The sequence below is a fragment of the Stenella coeruleoalba genome (genome assembly GCF_951394435.1).
Source record: "Stenella coeruleoalba genome assembly, chromosome: 5".
In the NCBI taxonomy this organism is placed as follows: Eukaryota; Metazoa; Chordata; class Mammalia; order Artiodactyla; family Delphinidae; genus Stenella; species Stenella coeruleoalba.
In genome coordinates, this window is record NC_137150.1 from 117,572,623 (window position 1) to 117,599,830 (window position 27,208).

Consider the following 27,208-nt stretch of genomic DNA (forward strand, 5'->3'; position numbering starts at 1 on the left):
CCACCTCAGAAGCTCAGACCTGACACCAGGTTGGAGCAGCAAGACCCTGTCAGACACACAGCTCAGAAGAGAAGTGTGAAAAAAAGAAAGAAAAAAAAATAATAAATAAATAAATAAAATTATTAAAATAAACATTTAATAATAATAATAAAAGAAGAGAGCAACGAAACCAATAAACAAATCCACCAATGAATACAAGCACTAAAAACTAAACTAAGATATTCATAAAAGTCAGAAACAAATCAGTCACAGATAACTCACCCCAAGTCTACAGTTGCTTAAGTTCACCGCCTCAATTTTGGGGTAACTTGTTGTCTATTCAGGTATTCTAGAGATGTAGGGTACATCAGGTTAATTGTGGGGATTTAATCCACTGCTCCTGAGGCTGCTGGGGGAAATTTCCCTTTCTCTTCTTTGTTCACACAGCTCCCGGGGTTCAGCGTTCGTTTTGGCCCCACCTCTGCATTGTAGGTCTCCCTCAGGCATCTGTTCCTGCCCAGACAGAACGGAGTTAAAGCAGCAGCTCATTAGGGGGCTCTTGCTCATTCAGGCCAGGGGGAGGGAGGGGGTACGGTAGTTATAATTGGAATGCGGGGCGAGCCTGTGGCGGCAGAGGCCAGTGTGATGTTGCAACAGCCTGAGGAGGGCCATGTGTTCTCCCTGGGAACTTGACCCTGGATCATGGGACCCTGGCAATGGCGGGCTGCACAGGGTCACGGTGTGGGGGATGGTGTGTGGATAGTGACCTGTGCTTGCACACAGGATTCTTGGTGGCTGCAGCAGCAACGTTAGCATTTCATGCCAGTCTCTGGTATCCGCGCTAATAGCCGTGGCTCGCACCCATCTCTAGAGCTCGTTTAGGCAGTGCTCTGAATCCCCTCTCCTCACGCACCCCAAAACAATGGTCTCTTGCCTCTTAAATAGTCCAGACATTTTCCCAGACCCCCTCCCGGCTACCTGTGGCACACTAGCCCCCTTCAGGCTCTGTTCATCAGCCAACCCCAGTCCTCTCCCTGGGATCTGACCTCCAAAGCCCAAGCCTCAGCTCCCAGACCCGACCCACACCGGCGGGGGAGCAAACAAGCCTCTCAGGCTGGTGAGTGCTGGTTGGCACCAATCCTCTGTGTGGGAATCTCTCTGCTTTGCCCTCCGCACCCCTGTTGCTGTGCTCTCCTCTGTGGCTCTGAAGCTTCCCCTCCACCCACCCCATATCTCCACCAGTGAAGGGGCTTCCTAGTGTGTGGAAACTTTTCCTCCTTCACAGCTCCCTCCCAGAGGTGCAGGTCCCAACCCTATTCTTTTGTTTCTGTTTTTTCTTTTTTCTTTGGCCCTACTCAGGTACATGAGGAGTTTCTTGCCTTTGGGGAAGTCTAAAGTCTTCTTCCAGTGTTCAGTAGGTGTTCTGTAGGAGTTGTTCCACATGTAGATGTATTTTTGATGTATTTGTGGTGAGGAAGGTAATCTCCGTGTCTTTTTCTTCCGCCATCTTGAAGGTCCCTCTTACTGGCTCTTTATCATTAATGATAAACTCAATGTAACTTTATTCTAATGAGATATCCCATAAATCTTTTATTTTTTCTTTTTGATTTTACTACTTTTTGTTTTGGTTTGGCTTTTCTTCCAGTTTTACTGAGATATAATTGACATGCAGCATGGTATAAGTTTAAGGTGTACTGCATAATGATTTGACTTACATACATCATTAAATGATTACCACAGTAAGTTTAGTGAACATCCATCACCTCATACAGATACAAAATTAAAGATGTACAAAAAAATAATTTTTTTTGTGATGAGAACTCAGGATTTACTCTCTTAACTTTCATGTATAACATATAGCTGTGCTAATTATACTTATGCTGTACATTACATCCCTAGTCCTTATTTATCTTATAACTGGAAGTTTGTACCTTTTGACTACCTTCATCCGATGCCCCTTCCCCCAACCCCCTGCCTCTGGTTGCCACAAATCTGATCTCTTTTTCTATGAATTTGTTTGTTTGTTTGTTTTGGAAGTATAATTGACCTAAAACACTATGTTAGTTCCTGTTACACAACATTAGTGATGTGGTATTTCTATGCATTTCAAAATGATCCCACCATAAACCTAGTCACAATATGTCACCGTCAAAGATATTACATAGTTATTGACTATATTCCTCACACTGTACATTTCATACATATGACTCATTTATTTTGCAACTGAAAGTTTGTACCTCCCAGTCTACGTCACTTATTTCTTTTCCTACCCCCACCTCCCTCCCCTCTGGAAACCACCTGTTTGTTCTCTGTATCTGTAACTCTGTTTCTGTTTTATTATATTCATTTATTTTGTTTTTTAGATTCCACATCTAAGTGAACTCATACAGTTTTTGTCTGAAGGTACTGATATATCTTTGAAATACCATGTGGCATGTTCCCTTTTGGGGATTCATAATACCATGATGCATTTCAGCTCTTTAACATTTGACTCTCTTCTAGCATTTCCCATACTTTTGATGAGAAACACTATTGTAACCAGTGTTTGGTAAATTTAAGATGGGGAAACACTCATTTAAATTATGGTGTAGATTTACTATCTACCAAATTCTTTGTAGTAAGATTTTATGGTGTCTAATTTACAACTAACAATGAGGAGAGAATTTATCCTCAAATTATGTTGTTAAAAGAAAATGCATGGCATACCAAGTGGAAAGAGCGTTTTCATGTTGTAGAACTAGTAAGCTGTTTTGCATTTATACTCTGTTGCCATCTATAAAGACTCTAGGAATATGTTTGCATTGTAATGATTATTTTGAGTGTAAATGACTATAGATATATTAAAGATTTTTATAAGGCAAACTTCACATTTTTTCAGAATATTACTTTGGTCATTGAAAATATTCCATTTAAATTTCCACATAAAATTGCAATTATTTTTTCCAAGGAGAAAAACCACCTTGGAAAATTAACTTGGTTATACAAGTGAGAACAACTCAATATTCATTAATTTGACGAATATTTGGAGCACCTCTTTTGTGCCTGGCACTCTTCAAAACACCAGTGATACAGCAGTCAACAAAATAAACAAATATCCTTGCCCTCATAGAGTTTACATTCTAATGAGAGAAGCCTACTCCTCCACCACTTCTCAAATATTTTGCAGTAAATACCTCTCCAAATTTAAATAAATAAAAATGTTTGTCAATATAGGATTAAAAGCCCCCCAAAGCCCCCCAGTAAATAATAAAGAGGTAAGAGGATTTGGGTTGTTTGAACACAATTTGTTTACTCTATTTTCAAAAAGGTAAATTATAAGATTATACCAATACAAAACCTTCTGTGCATTTTAGAACCCACAGAAAGCTTTTATGAAACAAGTAATTCAATATTACTCTTTTGATCCCTCTTGGAGCATTTTTCTCTTCTGTTTTCTTTCTGATCTCAAGAAAATTTCTAATAATCAATGCATCTTTGTCACCTTTTCTACCTAATTTATCTGCATTCTATGACTGAATATAACTGAATTTTCAGTCATTAAAACAACAGACTAAATTAACTATATTAATTTCATGATTCAAACTCTATAACTTCTATGCTTGTCATAATACTTTTACTACAAGTGGCAAATAAGTGGTTTCATGATAACCATTAAGTGTGAACTTTTACTTTCTCTCTAAACTCCATACTTTTTAAACTATTCTGAAATAATATAGATTAGAACAGAAAATAGTTTATGACCCTAGTAAAGAAAAACTCTGATAATAAACTTAAGTTCATAATTTTCCATCACAATACTAAGTTATAGTTACACTTTAAATACATACCATGCAGTCTTTTAGGAAAATTGTATTTTTTTTATGGATTTCCTATATTTCTAATTTGCCTTAAGTGAACCTGTACTACAGATTAATGAATATTTTAAAAATGAAATATCAGACAACACTGTATATATTAAGTAAATAAAATTTTATTTAATTATGATAAAGTGGATGTTTTATTTGAAAATCTTTACAAGTCCTGCATATTATTTATGGTTTACAAAAAAGTTTAACCTGAGTTTATATGCTGATATTAATTAGATTTCAGTCTCAGTCTCAGTCTCAGTCTCAAGTCTCCATGTAAAGTGGATATATGGATTTTTGTGAAATCTGATTCACAGTCATTTAAGTTAATAACATGCTCTTTAATACTATGTGCAGTCCTATTATTCTTTATAGATTTAATTTGATCTTTGGAGATGTTATTAAAATGGTTCGACTATATTTGAAATGAATAAATTTTAATTGTGAAGATTCAAAATTGTATGGAAAAAAATCTATAAGAAAATACTTTTTTAAAAACTAGGCCTTTTCTTGATGAAAATAATCATAAAAAACATCTCAGTATGTTTACTTATCATGTTAATAAAACTGGATGACAGTCTAATTTAACTTGAATTCTTACCAATTGGTTTTTTTTTTCAGAAGTTATCACGAAACGGAGCTCTAAACGTTCCTCACATTCTTCATGTTCTTCTTTGCATAAAGCAAACAGTCCAAATAATCAGAATTCACTAAACTCAAAACTATTTGCTTTTACTTATTTTCAGTGAATTTTATCCCATCCTCAAAAAGACCCAAAAAACAAAAAACCCAAGGTCTAGTGGTCTAAACAAGACTCAAAAATATTCAATACAATTTTAATGGTAAAATAATTTTATATTCTATGCCTCCTCCTATCCCACTACCCCCACGGTGGGCAGGAGGTGGGAGAAGGGAGAAAAAAGGGAGAGAGAGACAGACGGAGACAGAGACAGAAACAAACAGAGAGAGAAAGAGAGGGAGAAACAGGAAGAAAAAATACAAGCTAAAAGATTTACTCTTCAAAAAAACAGCATGTCTAGTGAAAAAAAAAATTGGCCTTGGATAAGAATCAGATGACCTGGGTTTCTGGGTTTTATATCCCAGATATATTACTTTAAGCAAGGATGCTAATCACTCTGACCTTCAGTTCATTTATGGGTAGATGAGAATAATAACACCAGCCCTATTTAGTTTTTAAAGAAGTGAAGATTATCAAATGATATATGTAAAATACAGCATCATATAAATGTACAATAGTGGTAGCAGCATTGATGTTTATAAGAAACGTTACTGGGAAATATTGCTAGATAGCTTTTTGTTATTTTCAATTGGGCCTAAAGTTTTGAGGCTTAAAATGACTATAATAGCTAACATTATTTAATGTTCATTATGTGTAGACATGCTCTTACCCCTGTAGGTGAATTTATGTATTTAATCCTTTCAACAATCTAAGGAGTAATTATTATCTTTATTCCTATCACAAAAGAGAGGAAAGTGAACATAGATTGATTAAATGACTTTAATCAGGGTCACAGTGCCAAAAGGGCTTCAGATTATCTGGTCTACCCTGTCTCAACAGGGCAGTATCTTCTGTGGGATTCATCTGCACATTTTTCCAGCCTCTGTTGAAACATACCTGAGTAACCGAGATGTGGATGATGTGTTCACTGTGGTGAGAAGGCCTCCTTCTATAGTAACTCCCCAGTCTTTAAAAAGCACTTCCTTGAATTAAGTGGATGCTTATTTCCTTATTACAGCAAACATAAATATCTAGAACTGTAGAAAGAAAACTACTTCAATAGTTCACTACTCCTATTAAAAGAAAGGAATTTCAATAATAATTTGGACAAATGATAGTGAAGGGCATAGGAAGGGTCAAGTTCTAAAGTAAGTTATTAAATATCATGATGGGACCTTATAACTGCATTCTTAGATGCTTGTTATTATGTATATGGGGAAAGACATTTTGTAGTTATAATCTAAGCAATAAACCTTTTGAAATGAAACATATTGACCATGCTTGCTCAACATATGTAGGAAATTCTTGCATATACACATACACATGTTAACATTTCATAAGCTCAGACTGAATAGTTAAATAGATCCATTTTCCACACCCTGAAAATGTATCTCCTAGGAACCACCATTATCAAATTCAGATAATACAGTTAAACACAGTGATCATTGATGGATTGTTTGTGAAGTGAATAAAGCAAATGAAGTCAAATAGTCAATTCTGACCCCAACTCTGACTATAGTCTAAGCTATGCTTTCTAAAGCAAGTTTTATTCTAGTTATTAGATTATTTTTTAATATATTCAGCATATCTAAATGTTACTTTTAATTTTGCTGATCTTTTTTCTCTTTTCTGTCTTAAAATAACAAATAGATGCTCCTTTTCTTTAAAATTGAAAACAGTGTCATATAAAGAATAGTTTTAATTATTTAACTATAAGTAAATAACACTACACACACACACACACACACACACACACACACACGTGTTCTCTTTTCATATAATTTCCTATTTTCAAATAAGAAAACACACATTTGGACAAGCAATGCATGGAGTTTGTTCGGTAGAAATCAATTTCAAAAGTATTTTGAAAATAGTCAAGTGTATAATCTACCTTTTAGCCTACTTGAACTATTTAATCAAACAAAATATGCAGCTAACAATGATTTTATTCAGGTACGTGCATTATAACTGAACTTTATCTTTTTCTTTTCTATCTTTGGTGCAGAGTTGTATATGTTATTGTCTATGGACTAAAATCGATACTGCACCAAACACTAACTTTTTTTGCCACCTTCTAGATGCTATCACACTGAACACCAGACAAAGCTTTGCAATACACATCCCATAAAGTATATGATTTTTGTAACATTAAAGCACAGAATGAATTTTGAAATATGTCATAGAATTGTTCTTAATGTCCAGATTTTTACTTAACCATCAATGCCTAGGTGCACATAAAGCTCTTCTAGATTTTCTTTACACTGCTTCTCACTCAATCCTCTCTTTACACCTGTTCTCAGTCATAATCCGCCTTTAAAGGTACATATGACTTAACTGTTACAATGTGTTGGAGGAAAATCATTTAGTCTTATGTTAACTTTTTGACATATTTTATTATTTGTACTAGATTTTAAGCTTTTTGAAGATGTAGGACTACTTCTTGCATAGCAGCTTACACATGTGCAGTATTCGTTATTCATTAAATGTTAAAGGAGTAATGCCTTGATTATTTGTTTTTATTTTAGCCACATCAGATTAAATTCAGTAAATAAAGAGTTGGCATAAACCCTGACCAACCAATAGACAACTGACATCCCTACAAGGAAACAAAAGTATATGAAGTTGTTGAAACTCAAATTATAATATATATATATATATATATATATATATATATATATATATATATGACCTGTAATATAAAATATAAATATAAGGAGCAAAACATCATGTAGTTTAGGGATGAATAACCAAATTATATCTTTGAAAAACTGTATTGACCTTACACTCAGTGCAATAGACTACCTAGGCACTTAATGTTATGGCAAGTTAAAGGAGCACATTCTTTTTTCTTTTAATAGATTTAATTTTCTTAGAAAAGCTTTAGGTTTACAGCAAAATGGAGAAGAAGGAAGGTATGGAGATTTCCCACATGATCCGTGTTCCCATGCATGCGTAGACTCCCCCATTATCAACATCCCCCAGGAGAGGGTACATTTGTTACAATTGATGAACCTACTTTAATACATCATTATCACCAAAGTCAATGAAGTTTACATTAGGATTCACTCTTCATGTTGTCCATTCTATGGGTTTGGACAACTGCGTGACATCTATCACCATTCAGATCCTCTGTGCTCTGCCTAATCATCCCTTCCTTCCCCCTAACCTGCTGCCGTAAACATAAGTGTGTAGGTTTTTGTGTAGTGGCAAATGTTTTCAACTCCTTTGAGTAAATATCAAGGAGTATGATTGCTGGATCACGTGGTAAGGATATGTTTAATTTTGTGAGAAATTGCCAAACTGTCTTCCAATGTGGCTGTACCATTTTGCATTCCCACCAGGAATGAATGAGAGTTCCAGTTGCTCCACAACCTTGTCAGCACTTGGCGGTGTCAGTATTTCAAATTTTGGCCATTCTGATTAGTGTATAGTAGTATATCATTGTTCTTTCAGTTTGTATTTCCCTGATAACATATGACGTGGAACATCGTTTCATATGTTTATTTGCCATCTGTATATCTTCTTTAGTGAGGAATCTGTTAAGGTCTTTGGCTCATTGTTTAATCAGGTTGTTTGTTCCTTACTGTTGAGCTTTAAGAGTTCTTTATATATCTTGGATCAATCCTTTATCAGGTCTTTCACAAATATTTTATCCCAGTCTTTGGCTTGTCTTTTCATTCTCTTGCATATTCTTTTTTCTGAAAAACTATCTTGCTCTATTACAGAACTGGGACACTATATTCAATCAAAGTTTAATTACCAAGGCCCATAATAATGATGCCAAGAAAACTAAATATACCTAGAAAACTAAAATTATGATAATATATTCTGGTTAGTAAGTAAAATAAGCAATGTGTTCTAAACATATATGCTTATATTTAAAAAAATATTTTCCTGTTAATAAAGTTCCATTACTGAAAAAATAATTTGTGGGATATTCCATTCTCTGATAATGCAATATAAAATATATAGTCCTGTAATATATTTTATAGCTAAAGAATTGGGGAACAATAGAAGAAAGAACTGATTAAAATGGGTTCAATTCATGTACAAATCACTTCCCATTTTATTTTTTGTAGTTACACATGGTGTTTTATGAAATGAAAAATGCTTTTAATTTATGAAGTTAACATTAATGAAATTATCCTTGCACTACTTACAAAATGAAGGTTGTTGATAAACAAAAACCTATGTTGTCACTCATACTAGTATGCTAATAGAGAAGAGTTTGCATGCAAAATATGAACAGTAAGTTCCTTGTGCAGACCATGAGATGATTCCAACTGTAAGTATCCCAAAGAATTTTCATTTAGTTCTAGAGAGATAAAGAAGATGTAAAAACTGATGTAGTTGGACCAATGGCCATCAATGTGGAACTAATCTGAAGCATCCCCATTATACATCTGGAATAAATTTAACACAATTGACTACAGATGGCAGCATATGAATAATCCATGTTTTGCTAATTCTGCCCACTCTTGTTCAACCACAGTCCTTTTAAGGAGAATCTGTCATCACACATACAGAAGATATGCAGACCTGGAAGATGACACTACACCAGCACAACCACAAGTTAGTGGGGACGTTGAGGGTAATTTTATCTGAAATCAAAATTATTTTAAAGTATCAGTAATTGAGAGTACATGCATGAGGGTAAAGTCAGGTCATATGTGACTTTTCAAAAGTAGAATGTGCTATCTATAATTGAGAACAGACAGTGGAAAAAGATGTGGTGAAGAGAAAACCGAGGTGCACTTCCTTATATGCAGTTAGATACTTAAGTATGTTATAGAATGGATTGCCTCTGCCCTTCTGGGATGACATTAATTAATAATTATTCTATTTTTTTATTCTTCAAACACTTTATAAATTACATGTGGAAATCACTTGAGTATATTCATTTCACTGCAGAGAAACATTCCTATCAAATAATTCACTGGCTAAAAGGAAATAATGAACAGGCTTTTCCAGTTCTGAGTGTCATGACCTTCCCAATAGTACTCCCAACATTGCCTCAGTCCTAGGATCAGGTCTTGACTGCACACCTTTGGCTGGTGCTCTGCTCGCTTCCAAAGGCTTTACCGCTTACTTCTGGGAACGCAACTGGTAAAGTCAAGTGAACATTTGATATTGAGTCAAGGGACCCATCGTGGTGCTTACCATTAAGTAGAAAGCAATATCTTGGCTATTTATGACTTTGTTCCTTAACTTTTCTAATAAAAACTTCCATTTTACTAAACAGAGATTCTTACAGCCCTTCATTGTCATGAAATCTGAAATTAGTTAACATATAAGGCACAGCTACTAAGTGACTGTGCCTTATATGTTAAGCAAGAAAGATGCCAGACTTACAAGATTGCCACACTTAATACGTGAGCCTCACTTGTATGTGAACCAGGAAATAAAATATCATGCATATTTATGGTAAATGCTCATTTTAAAGTCAAATTAATACAAGTAACAGTTTTACCTGTCTGCAACATTTTTAGCTACGCAATTTTATTAATTTTAAACTTGATATGATTTCTCTTCTCCAACATTTAATACAGTACTGGAACTGATTAAAAGTCCCATAGAAGGAGAGCATTGATGACATACACATAACATACACATCAGTTTATTTAAGGGCCTTGTAATCTGGTTTGTATACTTCCAGAGGGGATGATCTTGGTACCCAAAATTCTTAAACCAGACGAAGCCTGAAAGAATCTGCTAATTACTTGTGGGCCAAATCTCTAGATCTGAGAAGGCCCAGATATCCGAAAGCAGCAAAAGAGGCATTTTTTAATTAGTTAGAAAAGACTTATATACTGAAAATTGCAAATATTTAGTTTCTGTGTTTTGGAAAAATAAAAATTGAAATGTATAATTCCATAGTCACTGCAAAAGTAATGGTTAAAAAACTCTAAGCCACTTAAAACACCAGTGTTACCATACACTTAAAAACAACTCTTTTCCCCAATGTGGAAGTGTTATACCAGCAAAGATAACCATACATGTATGAACTTCTTCATGCTCCTCAAGGTTGTATTAGAGATATTAGTCTTAAAGTCATCAGCTGAATCAATTCACATAAATTGCTTAGCACCAGACCTATAACTTGAGAGTGCTCAATAAGTATTAATACTTTTCTATAGCTATTAAAGAGTTTTAACATGACTTTTAAGTATATGTATTAACTAGATAAGTAATGATGAAGCCTCATTTTACTTTATGGTCAATATTTTAAGAAATCTTGTTTATTTAAAACTTCTCATTTCAATTAAAATGTTTTTATCGCCTCCCCTCTGATAGAAAGATAATTAATGGTCATAATTTCTTAATGAGTCTTGGTGATCATAAGGGTAAAAATAATAAATGATTTAATTTTTGCATTAATTGTTTGAAGTCAGCTAATTTAAAAAAAGCCTTTGTTCTCCATTTATTCATTCTAATTTTCTTAAGAAACTCAGACAATATTGTCTGAAGACTCCTGAATGTTCTTCGTTTATATAATTTAATAACTGTGTTTTATGGTGTCTTTAAGCATATTTTTGTAGAAAAAATTCTTATTTTTCCTGAAAATAATAATCCCATTAGAAGCCTTCTCCTTTAAAACCCACATGGTCTCAATGGAGTATTTTGACTTCAAGAATATGCAAGTTATTACTTACTATTCTTACTCCCATCTAGGCTCTGTTTTTAAATTTCACATTGTGCTTGACATAGTTTTATATTTTTCTGACTTAAGATTAATTCTGTTAAAAGATAAACTGAGGCATATTAAACATTTTAAGCATTTATTTGAGTAAAAACTGATTTGAATCTGGCAGCACCAAACGGAAAGTGGTTAGAAGGTCTCAGAAGGGCTTTACTGACAGGAAATATGGGATAGACTTTTTACAGAGAAGACAGAGAAGCAAAGCCAGGAAATTATTTGATTGGCTATACCTTAATCAGTTGCCTAATTTGGGAAAGTTTGTTGGCTGTTTGTGATCGGTTGTCCTTAGGTTTCAATTTCTTATCCTTGAGGCATTTCAGGCTTAGGTTTTGGTTTGCTCACAAAGGCTACTAAGGCACTAAAGCCACCTCATCTAATGCCCTTCTTGTGTGATTTGTTTAACAATTTCAATCTACTTTTTATTGTCATGAGCTATTTATGTTTTCTGCTTTTTAATACTATTTGTGCTCATCATCACCACCCCCTCCACCTTGCCAACCACCATCATGCAAGTGTCAAGGAGGAAAATAAACTTTCCTATGCCCTTCTAGGTTCTTCTGGTTGGTCTAAGAATTAAATTAATGTGAGACATAATGTGAGACAGGTTAACAGGGTGAAATAAAAATTAGTTTTGTATGTACGGGAACCTCACAAACATGAGAAGTTCAAAGACAGAAAGGTAAAGTGAGGTATATATGCCATCTTGAGCTAAGGAATGGGATAGGTGCCTGGGCTTCCAAGGATAGGAAGGTCATTCACAGGACAATAAGAAGAACAGATGTTCAGTAATTAGATGTTTACTCTGCCATATAGGTGAGGCCACTAAGATAAAATTTATCTCTGATGATAACTTTTTCTGGGAAAAATCCCCAATTTAAATTCTTCTCGTTAAGGGAGGGGTAGTAGTTTCTCTTGAGCCAGCAGGTCCTCAACTGCCATTAGCTCAAAATAATCCATGTGTCAAAGTGGTACATCTTGGGGAGATCTGTTCTGAACCCCTACAAAAGTAATACCTATAACCACAACATACCACACTGTTTCTTTTTATTCTTTTCTTTTCTTTTTTTTTTTTGTGGTACGCGGGCCTCTCACTGTTGTGGCCTCTCCCATTGTGGAGCACAGGCTCCGGACGCCCAGGCTCAGCGGCCATGGCTCACGGGTCCAGCCGCTCCGCGGCATGTGGGATCTTCCCGGACTGGGGCACGAACCCGTGTTCCCTGCATCGTCAGGCGGACTCTCAACCACTGCGCCACCAGGGAAGCCCCACACTGTTTCTTATAGCCTTTTTATTTATGTTTTTTAAAAACTTTCTGGTCTAAACAAATTTGAATCTTTCAAATAATTTGCTTCATGTAGTTTCTTCTCTTAAAGTTTCTCAAGGCCCATATCATCAAAGAGGCCCTGTAAAAGAAAGTATTTTTTTCTCACTAAAATTATGAAGAAAATTAAACAAAAGGTAGTATGGGGAAGATAACTTTATCCAGTTTTTGATTTTGTCCCAAGCTTCACATTTCAGCAGTAAAACTTCTGTTTGTATCCTCTGACAACACAAGAAAGGAAAATGTAGATGGAGGGACAGTGAGGGGGAATTCCTAAATGGCAGCAGTTAGTATCGTTTGAAATATAGAAAATGTTCAAGAAGAAAATAAAAAGGAAGCAAAACTGAAACATAAGACAACAGAAGATTTCAAAAATTGTAATTTAGCTCAGAGGTCAGCAAACTGTAGCTGGTGGGCCAAATCCAGGACCTATTTTTGTACATTCTACTTGCTAAGAATGTTTTTTACATTTGTACATGTTTGAAAAAACAAACATATTTTGTATGTGAAAACTGATGAATTAAAACTGTGTTGTCCATAATAAAATTTTATTGGAACACTGCCACATTCTTTAATTTATGTATTGTCTGGACTGTTTTCATACTGCAATAGCAGAGTCAAGCAGTTATAACAAAGACCATATGACATGCAGCACCTAAGGCATTTATTATCTAGCCCTTTAGAAAAGTCTGCTGACCCCTGATTCAGAACATTTCCCCAAGCTAATTTTCCTAGCTGATCAAATCATTGTTTATTGAATAGCATTCTGGGATTTCAAGTCCAAATAAACCAATAAGCAGCTAGTTTGTTCAGATTTTTCCAGGAGCATTTTCTTTAGAATAACACAAGGACAGTGCAAACAACCGTGAAAGCAGTTGCTTTGGTGTATTTGTTACTAAAATAATAAATAAATAAATAAACTGCTTATTTTGAGATAACTCATATGCAGTTCTAAGACATAAAACAGAGAGATACCATGTATTATTTACCCAGTTACCACTTGAAAATAATAGTATGAAATCACAACCTAAATATTAACATGAATACACTTAAGGTACAGAATATTTCCATCACCATAAAGGATTCTTCGTGTTGCCCTTTTATACCTACACCTGCTTGCCTCCCACTTCCACCCTCGCCTTAACCCCTTAACCACTAATCTGTTTTCCATTTCTATAGTTTTATCATTTAAAAGATTTGGAAATGGAATCATAAAGAATGTAAGCTTTGGGGATTGGCCTCTTTCATTCAGCATAATTCTCGGTTGTGGTGTGTGTCAATAGCTTGTTCCTCTTTATTGCTGAGTAGTACCCCATGGTATGGATTTATCAGTTTGTTTGACGACTTATCACTTGAAGAACATCTGGGTTGTTTCCAGTTTCAAGTTATTATGGAAAAAGCTGCTATAAACGTTCATGTACAGGTTTTTGCATGAACATAAATTTTCATTTCTTTGGGATAAATGCCCAAGAGGAAAATTGCTGGGTCATGTGGTAAACAAATGTTTAGTTTTTGAAAGAATATGCCAAATAGTTTTTCAGAGTTGCTGCACCATTTTACATTCCCATCAACAATAATATGAATGATCCAATATCCTCACCAACGTTTAGTGTTGTCATTAAATTTTTAGTTTTAGCTGTTCTACTAGAAGTGTAGTAATATCTCATTGTGGTTTTAATTTGCATTTTCCTAATGGCTAATAATGTTCAACATCCTTTAATGTGCTTATTTATCTATATATCTTTTGGATGAAATGTCTCTTCTTTGTTTTGCCCATTTTCTATTTGGATTATTTGATTCTTTTACTGTTGAGTTGTGAGAGTTCTTGATATTTACTAGATACTGGTTCTTTGTCAGATATGTGGTTTAAAAATATTTCCTTTCAATCTGTAACTTGTCTTTTCATACACTTAATTGGACCTTTTATGGAGCAAAAGATTTTAAATTTGATGAGGACCAATCTATCCATTTTTCTTTATGGATTATGATTTTGCTGTCAATTCTAGAAACTCTGCCTAGCTCCAGATCCCAAAGAATGTGTTCTATGTTATTTTCTAGAAGTTTTGTAGTTTTATGTTTACATTTAAGTTAATTTTTTGAGTTGATTTTTAGTTGTTTTTAATTAATTAAAATAATAAAAAGAATAAAAAAGAATAAATTACTAAATAAAATACATAAATTGAGTTTTAAAATTTTGAGTTAATGTAAGATACATATCAAAGTATTCTCTTTCTTTTTTTTTTTTTTGATTGGTAGATGTTTAATTACTCCAGTATCATTTGTTGAAAAGTTTATCTTTCCTCCATCGAGTTGTTTTTGCATCTTTGTCAAAAATCAATTAGGCATGTATATATGGGTTTATTTCTATATTCCCTGTTCTGTTTCATCGATCGATGTGTCTATTTCTTTGCCAATGCCACACAGTTTTTTTTTTTTTGAGCCACACAGTTTTGATTATGATCAAACAGTAATCTAATATTGTATTTATTATTAATATATTATTATGTAGATATATAACCTTATACCTAATGTTAGTATATTAAGTAATATACTATTATATAATGAGTCTTGAAATTGGATAATTCCTACCAATATTTTTTTTTCCAAAATTGTTTTAGGTATTCTAGTTCCTTTGCAATTCCATATGAAGTTTGGAATAATATTATCTGTCTCTACAAAAAAATCTTGCTGGAATTTTGATAGGAATTGTGTTAAACCTATATATCAATTTGGGAAGAATTAACATCTCATCTATATTGAGACTTGCAATCTGTGAACATATGTTTCTCCAAATCTCTTAGGTTTCTTTCATCAGCATCTTTATAATCTTCAGCATACAAGTTTTGTACATTTATTTTAGATCTATACCTAAGTATATCATTTTGAGTGATTTTCATTAGTACTGTATTTGTATCTTTCATTTTCTTTTTCCTTTTTTTTAAATATACTTTGTTACCCTAGCTAGGAAAGAACTTACAGCACTAAGTTGAATAAGAATAGTGAGAGTGATTATTGCTTATTGCTGATTTTAGGGAACAGCATTTAGTCTTTCCCATTAAGTGTAATGTTGACTATAGGGTTTTTTGGTAGAAGATCTTTATCAAATTGAGGACATGCCCTTTATTCCTAATTGTAAGATTGTTTTCAATCAGGAATGGAGGCTGGATTTTTTTCAAATTCTTCTTTAGTATCCATTCATATTTTCATGTGATTTTTTGTTTCTTTAGCCTGTTAATATGATGGATTATATTGATTTTGGAATATTGAACTAGACTTGCATCCCTGGAATACATCTCAACTGTCGTAGTGTATAATTCCTTTTATATATTGCTGAATTTTATCTGCTAATATTTTTTTAAGAATTTTTAAGTCCATTTTCTTAAGGGATATTGGTCTATACTTCTTTTTTCTACTGTCTCTCTCTGGGTTTATTATCAAAAAGATATTAGTTTTATAAAATAAATTAGGAATTGTTCCCTTTTCTATTCTCTAAAAAAAAAAGTATAATTTGCATTAAATCTGTTTAAATATTTGTTAGAATTATTCAATGTAACTGTCTAAGCCTGGAGATTTCTTTTTGAGGGAGTTTTTAAATTATAAAGTCAATTTTTAAAAATAGCAATAGGGCTATTCAAATGATCTAATTTATATCGGGTGAGTTGTGGTAATTTGTGTTTTTGAAGAAATGGTCCATTTTATCTAACTTGTCTAGGTTCTGTGTTTAGTGTTTGTAGCTTTCCATTATTGTTTTTTGTCTGCAAGGGTCTATAGTGACATATCCCGTTTCATTACAGAAATTGGTAATTTGTGCCTTCTCTCTTTTTTATTTGCCAGTCTTGCAAGAGATTTGCCAAGTTATCTTCTGTTATATTTCCCTTATTGGTTTCTAGTTTGATTCCATTTTGTTCAGAAAACACACTCTGTATGATTCCACTTACTTCTAATTTGTGCACATTTGCTTTATGGACCAGGATATGGCCTATCTTGCAATATGTTTTGGGGCACTTGAAAAGAATGTATATTCTGCTATTGTTGGATCATATGCTGTAAAAATGTCAGTTAGATCCTGTTGGTTGATGATGATGACTCTATATCTGTGCTAATTTTCTGTGTAGTTATTCTATCAATTGTTGAGAGAGGTGCATTGAAGTTTACAACTATAACCATGGATTTGTCTGTTTTTCTTGTCTATTACCAGTTTTCACACTATACAGTTAACAGCTCTTTTGCTTGGTGTATACACATTCAGGGTTGTTATGCCTTCTAGTTGGACTGTCTTTTTTATTTTTTAATCATTTTATGATGTTTGTCTCTGAGAATTTGCTTTGAAATCTCTTTTATTTGATATTAATATCACTTTCTTTGATTAATGTTTGCATGATATATGTAGTTTCCATCATTCTACTTTCAACCTGTGTATATTATTGTGTTTGAATTGAGTTCCTTGTAGAGAGCATATAATTGAGACATGATTTTTTTTTTTTTTTTTTTTTTTTTTTTTTCATTACGCGGGCCTCTCACAGCTGTGGCCTCTCCCGTTGCGGAGCACAGGCTCCGGACGCGCAGGCTCAGCGGCCATGGCTCACGGGCCTAGCTGCTCCGTGGTATGTGGGATCTTCCTGGACCGGGGCACGAACCCGTGTCCCCTGCATTGGCAGGCAGACTCTCAACCACTGCGCCACCAGGGAAGCCCGAGCCATGATTTTGTTTTTCACTCTACTGTGCAGGTCTCTGCACTTTAATTAGTATATTCAGACAATTTACATTTAATTTAGTTATTGATATGTTATGGTTTAAGTCTGCCATTTTATTCTTTGTTTTCTGTATTTTCTCTCTGTTTTTCATTTCTCCTACCTTGCTGTGGGTTACTTGAACAATTTTTAGAATTTTGACTTACCTAGTATTTTCCAGTGTAGTTTTTTTTTAGTAGTTGCTTTATATATTAAATTATATATACTGATGTCTTCATTTTGCCAATTCAGGTGAAGTATGTAAACTTTACCTCCTTTTTTTGTACCTTTATCCTTATCCATTTATGACATAATTTTCTTAAATATTTCCTCTACATAAATTTAGAACTGCATCAGATAGTGCTAAATTTTTATTTTCACCATCAACCATAATTTAGAGAACTCCAGAGAAGGAAAGTCTATTATTTTTACTCATTTTATCCTACTGAATTCTTTCTTCTTTTCTGAAGTTGTTCCAAGGTTCTTCTTTTATCATTTCCTTTCTGTTTAGACAACTTCCTTAGCCATTCTTTTAGGGTAGGTTTACTGTTGAAAATTATCTTAGTGTCTGTCAGATACTGTTTTGATTTCCCCTTCATTCCTGGAGGATATTTTCCATAGATATCGGATCCTGGGTTAACAGTGCTTTTCTTTCAGCCTTTAAAAATGTTGTGCCCCTTCCTTCTGGCCACCATAGTTTCTGATGAGACACTCACTTGTCAGAATTGTTTTTCCCCTATAGGTAAGGTTATGTTTTTCTCTTGTTGCTCTCAAGATTTTTTTCTTTAGTTTTCAGAAGTTTGACTAAGATGTGTTTTGGTGTGGATTTCTTTGGGTATTTCCTGCTTGTGGTTTGCTTAACTTCTTGAATCTGTATGCCTTCTGCTAAATTTGGAGAGTTTCCAGTCATTATTTCTTTGAGCATGTTTTATAACTTGCCCTTTTTATCCTTTCTTTCTGGGATTCCAGTGGCATAAATATTTTATCTTTTCTTATAGTTCCATAGTTGCATAAGTCTCCATTACCTTATTTTTTTTTAAGCATATTTTCTTTGTGTGGTTCAGTTTGGGTAATTTCTATTGTTCTAGCTTTCAGTTCACTGATTCTTTCCTTTGCCCCCTCCATTTTTTTTTTATTAGTTATTGTATTTTCTACTTATAAAATTTCCATCTGGTTATTTTTTATATCTTCTATTTCTTTGCTAAGACTTTTAATTTTTTTAAATTTATTTCAACCATGTTCATAATTACTCATTGAAGCACTTTTATGATGGCTGCTTTAAAATCTTTGTGAGGTAACTGTGATATCTCTATCATCTTGGTGTTCACATGCATTGATTGTCTTTTTACATTAAGTTTGAGATCTTCTTGCTTCTCTGCATGAAAAATTATTCTCAGTTGAAACCTGGACATTTGGGTATTATGTTATGAGACTCTGGATCTTATTTAAACCTTCTGGTTTAGCTAGCTTCCTCTGACACTAATCCAGCAGGAAAAGGGGGAGTACAGCCTTGTCACTGCCAGGTGTATGTAGATGTACAGGCTTCCCCCTTGTGGCCACCACTGACACCTGACTGGGAGGGCTCCTTGTTACTGCAAGGAAGGGCTCAGAGTTCCTCTTCCCCAGCAGGCCTCCACTGATACCTTCCCGGCTGGGAGGGGTTGGAGTGGTTTGCTACTGCTCCCTTCATGGCCTTTGCTGGTTTACAGGTTGAGGGATAATGGGGTTGTCTTATGACTACTGGGAAGTTTCTAATGTCCTGACTCTCCACTAGGCCTCCTTTGTCTGACACCACTTTAGTGGGAGGAAGAAGCTTGCCTCATTACTTTTGGGTTGGAGTGGGTGTTCAGCTTCGCCATGAAGTTTCCACTGAAGATGCATTTGGGAAGGAGGGCCCTTGTTATCCCCTGACAAGGACGAAAGAACCAATTTCCTACTCAGACTTTCCTACACTGCCCTGGGGCTGGGGAGAGCAGGTTGGGGCATTTTGTTCTAGCCTAGCAAGGGTGGCACTAGGCTCCCCACTCTGTCTTTGCAGGTATGTGGTGCGTGTTTGTGTGGTGTTGACTGGAGCAAAGTGTTACTGTCCCCGTGTTTTCCATCTTTCTAGCCTGCTGCTTTCCTGGTGTTTGGCTACTTCTTCAGATCCAAGTTTTGGATATATGAGGCAAAATTAAAATGCAGGGAACTCACCACCATGTTGTTCCTTGGGTCCTAGAGTCCCTAATTGGACTGTCTTCTCTCCATCTTTCAGAGTCTCCTTACCTTTGTTTTATATACAATGTCCAGGTTTTTTTCATTGTACTTAGCAGGAAGATTTAGGAAAAACTACATCTACTCCATCTCCCTGGAAGTGAACATCTGCCATGTCCATTTTTTGTTTTTAATTGGCAAGGCAATATATAATTTTCAAATTAGGTTCTTTAAGTAATCAAACAGAACTATGAAAAGCTTATAATTATATTTTGTATTAAAAAGAGAAAATTTAAAATAGCAAAATGACAGAAAGCGTCTCTATCTGTAAGCTATTTTTTATATCCATTTCACTTCCACTTTCTAATTCCTATCACTTTGTTTCTTGACTAGCAATAAATGCTCGTTTAGGACCTACAACCCTTCTCTTTAGATGTGAGCTTTTCTCACTTAAAAGTTCTTACTGAATGAGTCCCACATGGGGGCATGTCCATTTGATTCATTGCTGTTCCCCTATGTCTACCAGAAGGCCTGGCCACATACTACTACTTAATAATATCTACTGAATAAGTGAATGAGAACTCAAAATTTATTTTTTTTCTTTCTGTGAGAGCTTATCTACTTTCCTCTTACTGTGCTGAAGCATGGGGCATATGTGTGTGCCATGCTCAATTCTCCACCAAGCACTCTAAGGCTTAGGACATTAGCAAAATTTGTCCAGAGTTTTGCAATCAAGAAAAAAGCATTTTTAATTTCAGTACATATGTAAGTTTTGTTTTATGGTTTACAATTGTTTGTATTCTGAATTACAAATGGAGAGGACACCAGGATGTTTCCCACGCATGTGTGTGTACACATTCACTTCTACCATTCCTCAAGAAAGCGACCCAAGGACCATGACTCAAAAAAGACTGTAGACCTTTTCCAGGATATTTCCTTGGTCCCTGATTTTTTTTTTTTTTGATGGTTTTCTTTTATTAAGCAAGTCATGGTTTGATTATTTTTTTGAATTTTTGTCAGGTATTGTGCAGTGTGTGTGTGTGTGTGTGTGTGTGTGTGTGTGTGTGTGTGTATACATGGAGGAGGGATAACATTAGTCCATAATTTTGTAAGGCACTGAATATAATTGAAAAACTTTTGGTAACATAGTTATAAAGATTCCCTCATTGTTGAAAAATTGAAACATTTTTAAATGCAGATAGGAGAACATGATTCTTTTTAGTACTACTGAGTATATTTGGCTTAAATACTTATAAGACTTGCTTTACCGCTTGGCTTTAGATTCTGCTTAAGGAAATGGTGAAAGATTTAACTCACTGTACTTTTGTTAGAAGGTATGGAAATGTTTGTCCACTGGAACTTTCGTCGTCTGCTAGAATGGCAATTCATTCAGCAGAGGGAACCATTTCATTTTAATGCCTAAGAGCTGTTGATATATTTCCTGCATCTTTCAAAGGCATCTTTCATGCCACACAGGAAAACTCTAGCTTGTGAAGGAACAGAAAGATCACTTCTTACATGAGTCAGTCTCAGCAAAGTTGCACAGCAGCTGTGCTAGGTACTGATGAGGATTACCACAGGACCCAGTTGCAGGGGTTTGTGTGGTTGAGGAGACAGCTGGCTCCCTCAGGGGACCACTTTGAAGGAGATTGCAGCAATAATGCATCCCCACTGTTGCTAGTGGATATTGTGGCCATGTAGTACAAAACTGGTGCCAGATAAAATCAGAAAGTAATAAAAAGCAAGACGAAACTCAGAGATTTTAAATCTTAATGTGAGGAACTAAAACAAATGTCCTGGGCTTGTTGCATTCACTCATAAGGAAAAGGAGACAGAGGAAGGGATGCCTTTAAACTCAGAAAACTTACAGAGACTTCAGTCTTTTCATTTGAGAACCATTTGGGTGTGTTGTGAAATAAAGTTGCAGAGTAGGCATGTTCAGACCTTTATTTGCTACATTTAGTAGGAAAGATTCTCCGCCCCCCCGCCCCCTCCCCCTTTAACTACAAGAAGCCAGAGTTTTCCGTGCAAACTGAAGCAGGCATTGCAAGAATCAGATTCACTTTGGACGACTCTTCACATTCCAAGTCATCATTGCATTAGGCAGCACAATTCCATCTCTGGTTGATGGGCAGAAAAAGTGGGCAACTTGCCAGGTAGACGTTTCCATGACTCCCAGCCCCCAAAGGTGATGCGTTTTTCAGCTAATTCAATGAAGAGTGGGCTGAACTTTGGGTCTAAACGAGACAATAGCTGCCTTCGCAGTATCAGCAGAATGGGTGATGGGAACGCACTCTACATTTGGCAGAGAATCATGTGACCTTACGACTGAGATTTTGTGATGGTGCCAACGGAGACTTGGAAAGCAGCAACCGTCCTGACTTTTTTCTTCTTTTTTAGCATGGCTCAGAAAATGGTGGATCTTAGTACTTGACTTTAGCCAGACTCAGCAAGAGACTGAGCTTTGCAGCACAACTTCGCCTTTATTCTGGGTTTTTGGCAGGCCACCAGGAGGCTGTCCCTTTCACGCCTGATAAATTCTGCTGCTTATCTCTAAATAGGGGGGGAAAAAAAAGAAAGAACATATAAACAGAATATTGAGGCATAACAAGTGAATCCTAAAATTGTATGTGCTTTTTGTTTTTTGCTTTTTCTTACTGCTGATTTTTTTTTTTTTAATGTTAATACCCTTTCTGCTTGCTGAAGAATCCAAGTAGTTTTGTTTTGTTGTTGTTGTTGTTGTTGGTTTATAATGAACAGGCATTTGAACTGGGCAAACAGGACGACAGCAGCAGTGAGCATGAGATCATTGCTGCAGTGTAGCAAACTGGCACCCTGCCTTCTCACCCTTTTGGTTCAGGAGACAAACGTGTGCAATCCTCATTTCTAAAGTCAGCACAGCCTGGAAGGATTCCTGGTCTCTCCCACCTTCTACCATTCTGCTGCCAGGGACGGCAAGGATTGGTGCAGCTTCTGCGCAGTGCTTTGTGCCTGGAATACCGAGAAGGAAGAAAAAGAAGACAAGCACCCTGGTCCTTTTTTCCAAGAAATAACAGGATCCATGAAGAAAAAAAAATCTGAGTTTGTCTTACTCCATGCAACAGTGCTGAAAAAAAAAAAAAAAAGAGAGAGAGAGAGACGCTACTGCTCAAAAACAAAAACAAACAAACAAAAATCCAAACCAAAACAAACCAAAAAAAAAAAAAAGCAAACATTGGCTTGTATAACTACAGAGACATCGCGCTTTGTAAAGCAGCTTTGTAAGGCAGCATAAGCAAATGAGCCTTCTTTATATGTATATTTCAAAAATATGGCATAATAAGCAATATATTGCACTTGGTGAAATCGCACCTTTCATATCAGGTATAACTTTTTTTGTTGTTTCTTTTTAAGTCTACTGTTATATAAAAGGGGATACTTGAACTTTCAGTTTACTCTTTTATAGCTCATCACCCACCTTACTCTTATTAACTTTTTCCTTTTGCTCTCTTGCTCTAATCCTGACTAGAATAGAAACTTTAGTAAAAATAGAAAAATCTCTATGAAAAAGACAATACCTGTTTTTATTTTTGTTATACATAGAAGTTTTGAAAAAACATTAACATGTTATCTGTGCTTTTTGTGTACAGTATTAGTTTTTGCTGTCTAAGAAGAGTGAGTGTTTAGCCCTAGTTGGTAAAGAAACTAAATCTTTCATGTGCTGTGACTCATAATTTGAAATGTGAGAGAAGAAACTTTTTGAACTTCTAGAAAAGGGTTGTATTAGAATATGTATTAAACTTCTCTGATAACTGAAATTTAGTTTAGGGGAAGTTATATTTAAATTACTCACCAGGATTTCAGTATACCAGAAAAAAGGGATGAAAAGATCATTTTCTCAGTTGCTAAGTAGAAAAAAGCTTTTTCCACAATAATACTGACTTTTAAAATATATTTTAAAGAAGAATTTGTCTTACAGCTGTTACTGAGAGCGTTGGAAAAATCCATTAAGTATTTTAGTGGAGAAAGTACATATAAACTTATATGTTTAAAGCAATGTTTTGGCTTAGCAGATAAATGCATTGCATTCTAATTATTTTGTCTGTTTGTAGAAGTAAATTGCTAAGCAGTTTAAGCATTTTATTATAAAAACCCAGTTTTGCCTGGTTCAGTGGGAAAGGATTAACTGATGTATTGCACCTATTTTAATTTTTATTAAAACTGTTTCTAAACACGTTTAAAAATTGTTAAAGAGAGAAAATGCTTTTGAAATATACAGCTTATATAAATAAAGACTATAATTTGCATGTTAAGAATTGATACTATATTTTCCATGAAAAGAATAAACTTTAAGCAAACTGTTGTGCTTTAAAATCGTATTTTATTATAATAAAAATATATAGGGTATACAGTGAAAAATACTATAGAACCGATGAATTCTACCTTCTTATTTGTTATTCTACAAAGAATTGTGGGAAATTACAAATACCCTATATACTGATAACATTCAAGTAAAACGTTTTATTAAGTTTATTGGTGATTGTTCACTAATTATTTAAAAAGTAGCTCTTGTTCCTTTATGCTGCCTCAGCTAATGGAACATCAACTTTCACAGGCTTAATTAACATTTATAAACCTGTTTTCATGTTTCAAGATCCTTTAGTTGAAAAACATTATTTTAAATGTTATTTTTAGGAGCCATTAATCTCTACACTCTTAATTATCTTATTAAGCTCCATGCCAAATCCAAATCTCTTTTCAGCTTTCACTAGTTCATTGTGCAAAACCTAGTCCCTTCTTTAACAGCCATGCCTCCTTTCACTTTCAAAACTGTTACTGTGAAAACACCACCAACCAAAATGAACGCATAAATGCAAACTATGAAACCACATTATATGTCATATGAGTAGCCTTGGGTGGGGCTCCATGAGTCTTCCAAGCCTTTAAAAAAAATACATTAAAAGGTTTTGCCCATTTTGATATTGTGTTTTCTTCTCGATCGTCTACCTTCATTCCCACCATCCACCCAGATGCTCCTCCTAAACAGCAGTTGTCTGATATTTCTCCCTTTGTGGTTGTTTTAGGGAAAAACTTAAAATGGATATGAGAAGTGAAGAAAGTGATCATAGGAGAAAATCATCTCAGGTAAAAATAAAAAGCAAAAGAGCAATTAATGTTTAAATCTTTTAAAGAAAAAATAATTTTGACTGTGTTTAGTTATAAGAATTTGTTTCATACTCTTTATGGATCTAGCTGTTGGAACTGTCACTGATGGTTTAAGGATTTATAATATTACCTACTTTTGTGAAAAATTTTTCTCTCAGTTTGTGATCAATGTACAGTTCGGTTCCCTCTGAATATAGATCTATATATCCATTCCTATAACATAGGTGAAATACAGTTGAATAGAAAGTAATTTAGGAAAAAGAAAAATTATATTTTATCATTTGTCATACTATAAAAAAGGAAGTGAAATCTAGGGAAAGAGAATAAAGTCATGCTTTTTCTTTTTTATGATCTAATAAGAGAATGAAACCAAAATATACATTCTTATAGTTAAGATGAAATGCAGAACAAATATTGCCTTTTATTTCATGTCTAAATTTATGAATATATGTTGAAATATTTTTACTACATTTGAATTCATGATTATTGACTTTTTTTACTGTAGTTTTTAATAAGTATGGGAATAGTTAGAAAACATAATAGTAAAAATTATATAGACCACATTATCTATAGTTTATAAAAAACATTTTATTTATTTCAAAACATGCAAAAACACTAATTAATTTTTATGTAGTAATATTAGTTTTCACAATGAAGATATAATTAAAAATGCTAAATATTGTGGATATGTGTGAAACGATTAATAATGTACAACTTTTAATTTTGTTGCCCTTGAGCCTGGAATCTTAAAAAACGTGTACGTGACTGGCTTTATGTTTACTCTTTGTGTGTTTGCTTATTGTCTGTGGTTTAAAATTTTTTTTTTAATAACAATTTATTTTGCCCAACCTGTTGACCAGATGAGAGTTGTATGCAGCCATATAGTATGTTTTGAGTATATCTTTTTTGAACAATAAGTTTAAATATATTGTGTTTAAGAAACAAGATATCCTCTTTTAGGCAATAGACCTGGAGTTTAAATGTTAGCGCGTGGTGGTAGTAATAATGCTATTAATGTGTCATTAATTTTTGTTTTCTGATATTAATTTCTCCAAATATTGTTCATTTCAGTATTATTCCAACTACAGACACATATGTATATTTAAGAATTTAAATAACTTCCTGTGTTCTTTGCCTAATCAATAAAATCTTACTTGTTTTATGAGAAAGTTATATTACCAATTCCTTGAAACCACTAACTGAGGTTTTATAAGAGTTAAAACAAGCAGTCTAACTCTTACACAATTAGCTTAATAGTTAATTTGGTCTTAATTATAGGCTTATAATACTATATTCATGCCTCAAAATTACGTAATTCATACATGCATGTATGGATTCTTTTTTATTTTCTTTTAAAATTCATCATTAATTAGAATAGTCTAATTCCAAAATATTCAACCTGAAAACAAAAGTAATCTGTGAAAACTCTTTCACTATACTATTTTTAAAATTCTCATGTATATAACCTGTATTTAGTGTAGAATATTTATGAAGCCCTTTAAGTGGGAATATGCATACTTAGAGAATTTCAGCATTTAAATACTTATGCTAAGGGATTGATATTATTATTTTGGTCTCCTAACTTCATCATACATTTACAACAAATTCTGCATTATGAGGGAGCCCATGTGAGACGTTGCCCATTGGCATAAACCCGTAGATCCGATCTTGTGGTGAAGTGGACCGCACAAGCTCGCTTCTATGGGTCTGTGTCAGTGTGGTAATCTGACAAAATGCTATACACAATGCAGTTAAATAATATTTCAGTCAAACTCCTGTTAAACTCTAGTTGTTTACTTTTGAAGTGACTATATTTTCCTTTGGTTTTCATGTATATATATAGATATATATATAAATCCTCACCTGTCTTACGAGGCAGGCTTCAGTTGTTGACCACTTGGAAGGGCTCATAGCACAGCCATTGAAGTTTAAATCCAAGTATATTAAATTGCTTAAGAAATTTGAATTTTTTATAGCAAGGTTTGCACCAAGCTCTGAATAGATCCTGTTCAGAAACTTCTGTTCACATTCCAGTGGTTAGTGCAATTCATCAACTTTAATAAGAAAATTAAAGGCTATAACTGGATTTTGTGTCCCTATTGAGCCTAGTTCTCTTTATAAATGAAGCTGAATGATACTGACTTTTAATATTATTAATTGCTGGTGGAATTACTCCATGAGAGATGTCAGAAGACATTTTATATGACCTATGCTGGAAACCCAAGAGGTTAGGGTAGTCCTAGTAGATACATATTAAGTTTATTGGTAAAATGTTAGAATATTATATCTACATCCTTGCCAAGTCCTTAGGTATATGGCTGCCATATTTGGAGGAGCTGACTGAAGATATGATAAGGAGTTTGAAGCAACATTGGAAGCTGTGTGCATCCGGGTTGAGGTAGTAGGTTGTATGGTTTAGAGTTACACCCTGGGAGTTAACTGTACAACCTTCTAGCTTTCCTTGGAGCACACTTGAGCCATCGAGGAATTCTTCATCATTTTAATCTAATCGAGCTAATTTCTGTGCAAGAAGGTTATGTGTCATGAGTATTTTAGAT

At 34.4% G+C, this 27,208-nt stretch overlaps 1 long non-coding RNA gene across 8 annotated transcripts in view; it reads left to right on the top strand.

Annotated features, from left to right (window-relative positions):
• LOC307186261 overlaps positions 1–27,208 on the top strand; it is a 572,345-nt gene that overhangs the window by 484,980 nt on the left and 60,157 nt on the right. For 7 of the 8 annotated variants that reach the window (XR_013828291.1, XR_013828292.1, XR_013828293.1 and 4 more), the window contains one exon: positions 24,569–26,318. This is a non-coding gene — a long non-coding RNA (uncharacterized lncRNA). Of the gene's footprint in view, positions 1–24,568; positions 26,319–27,208 lie in introns of those variants that run through there. The other variant, XR_013828294.1, reaches the window with a different exon arrangement.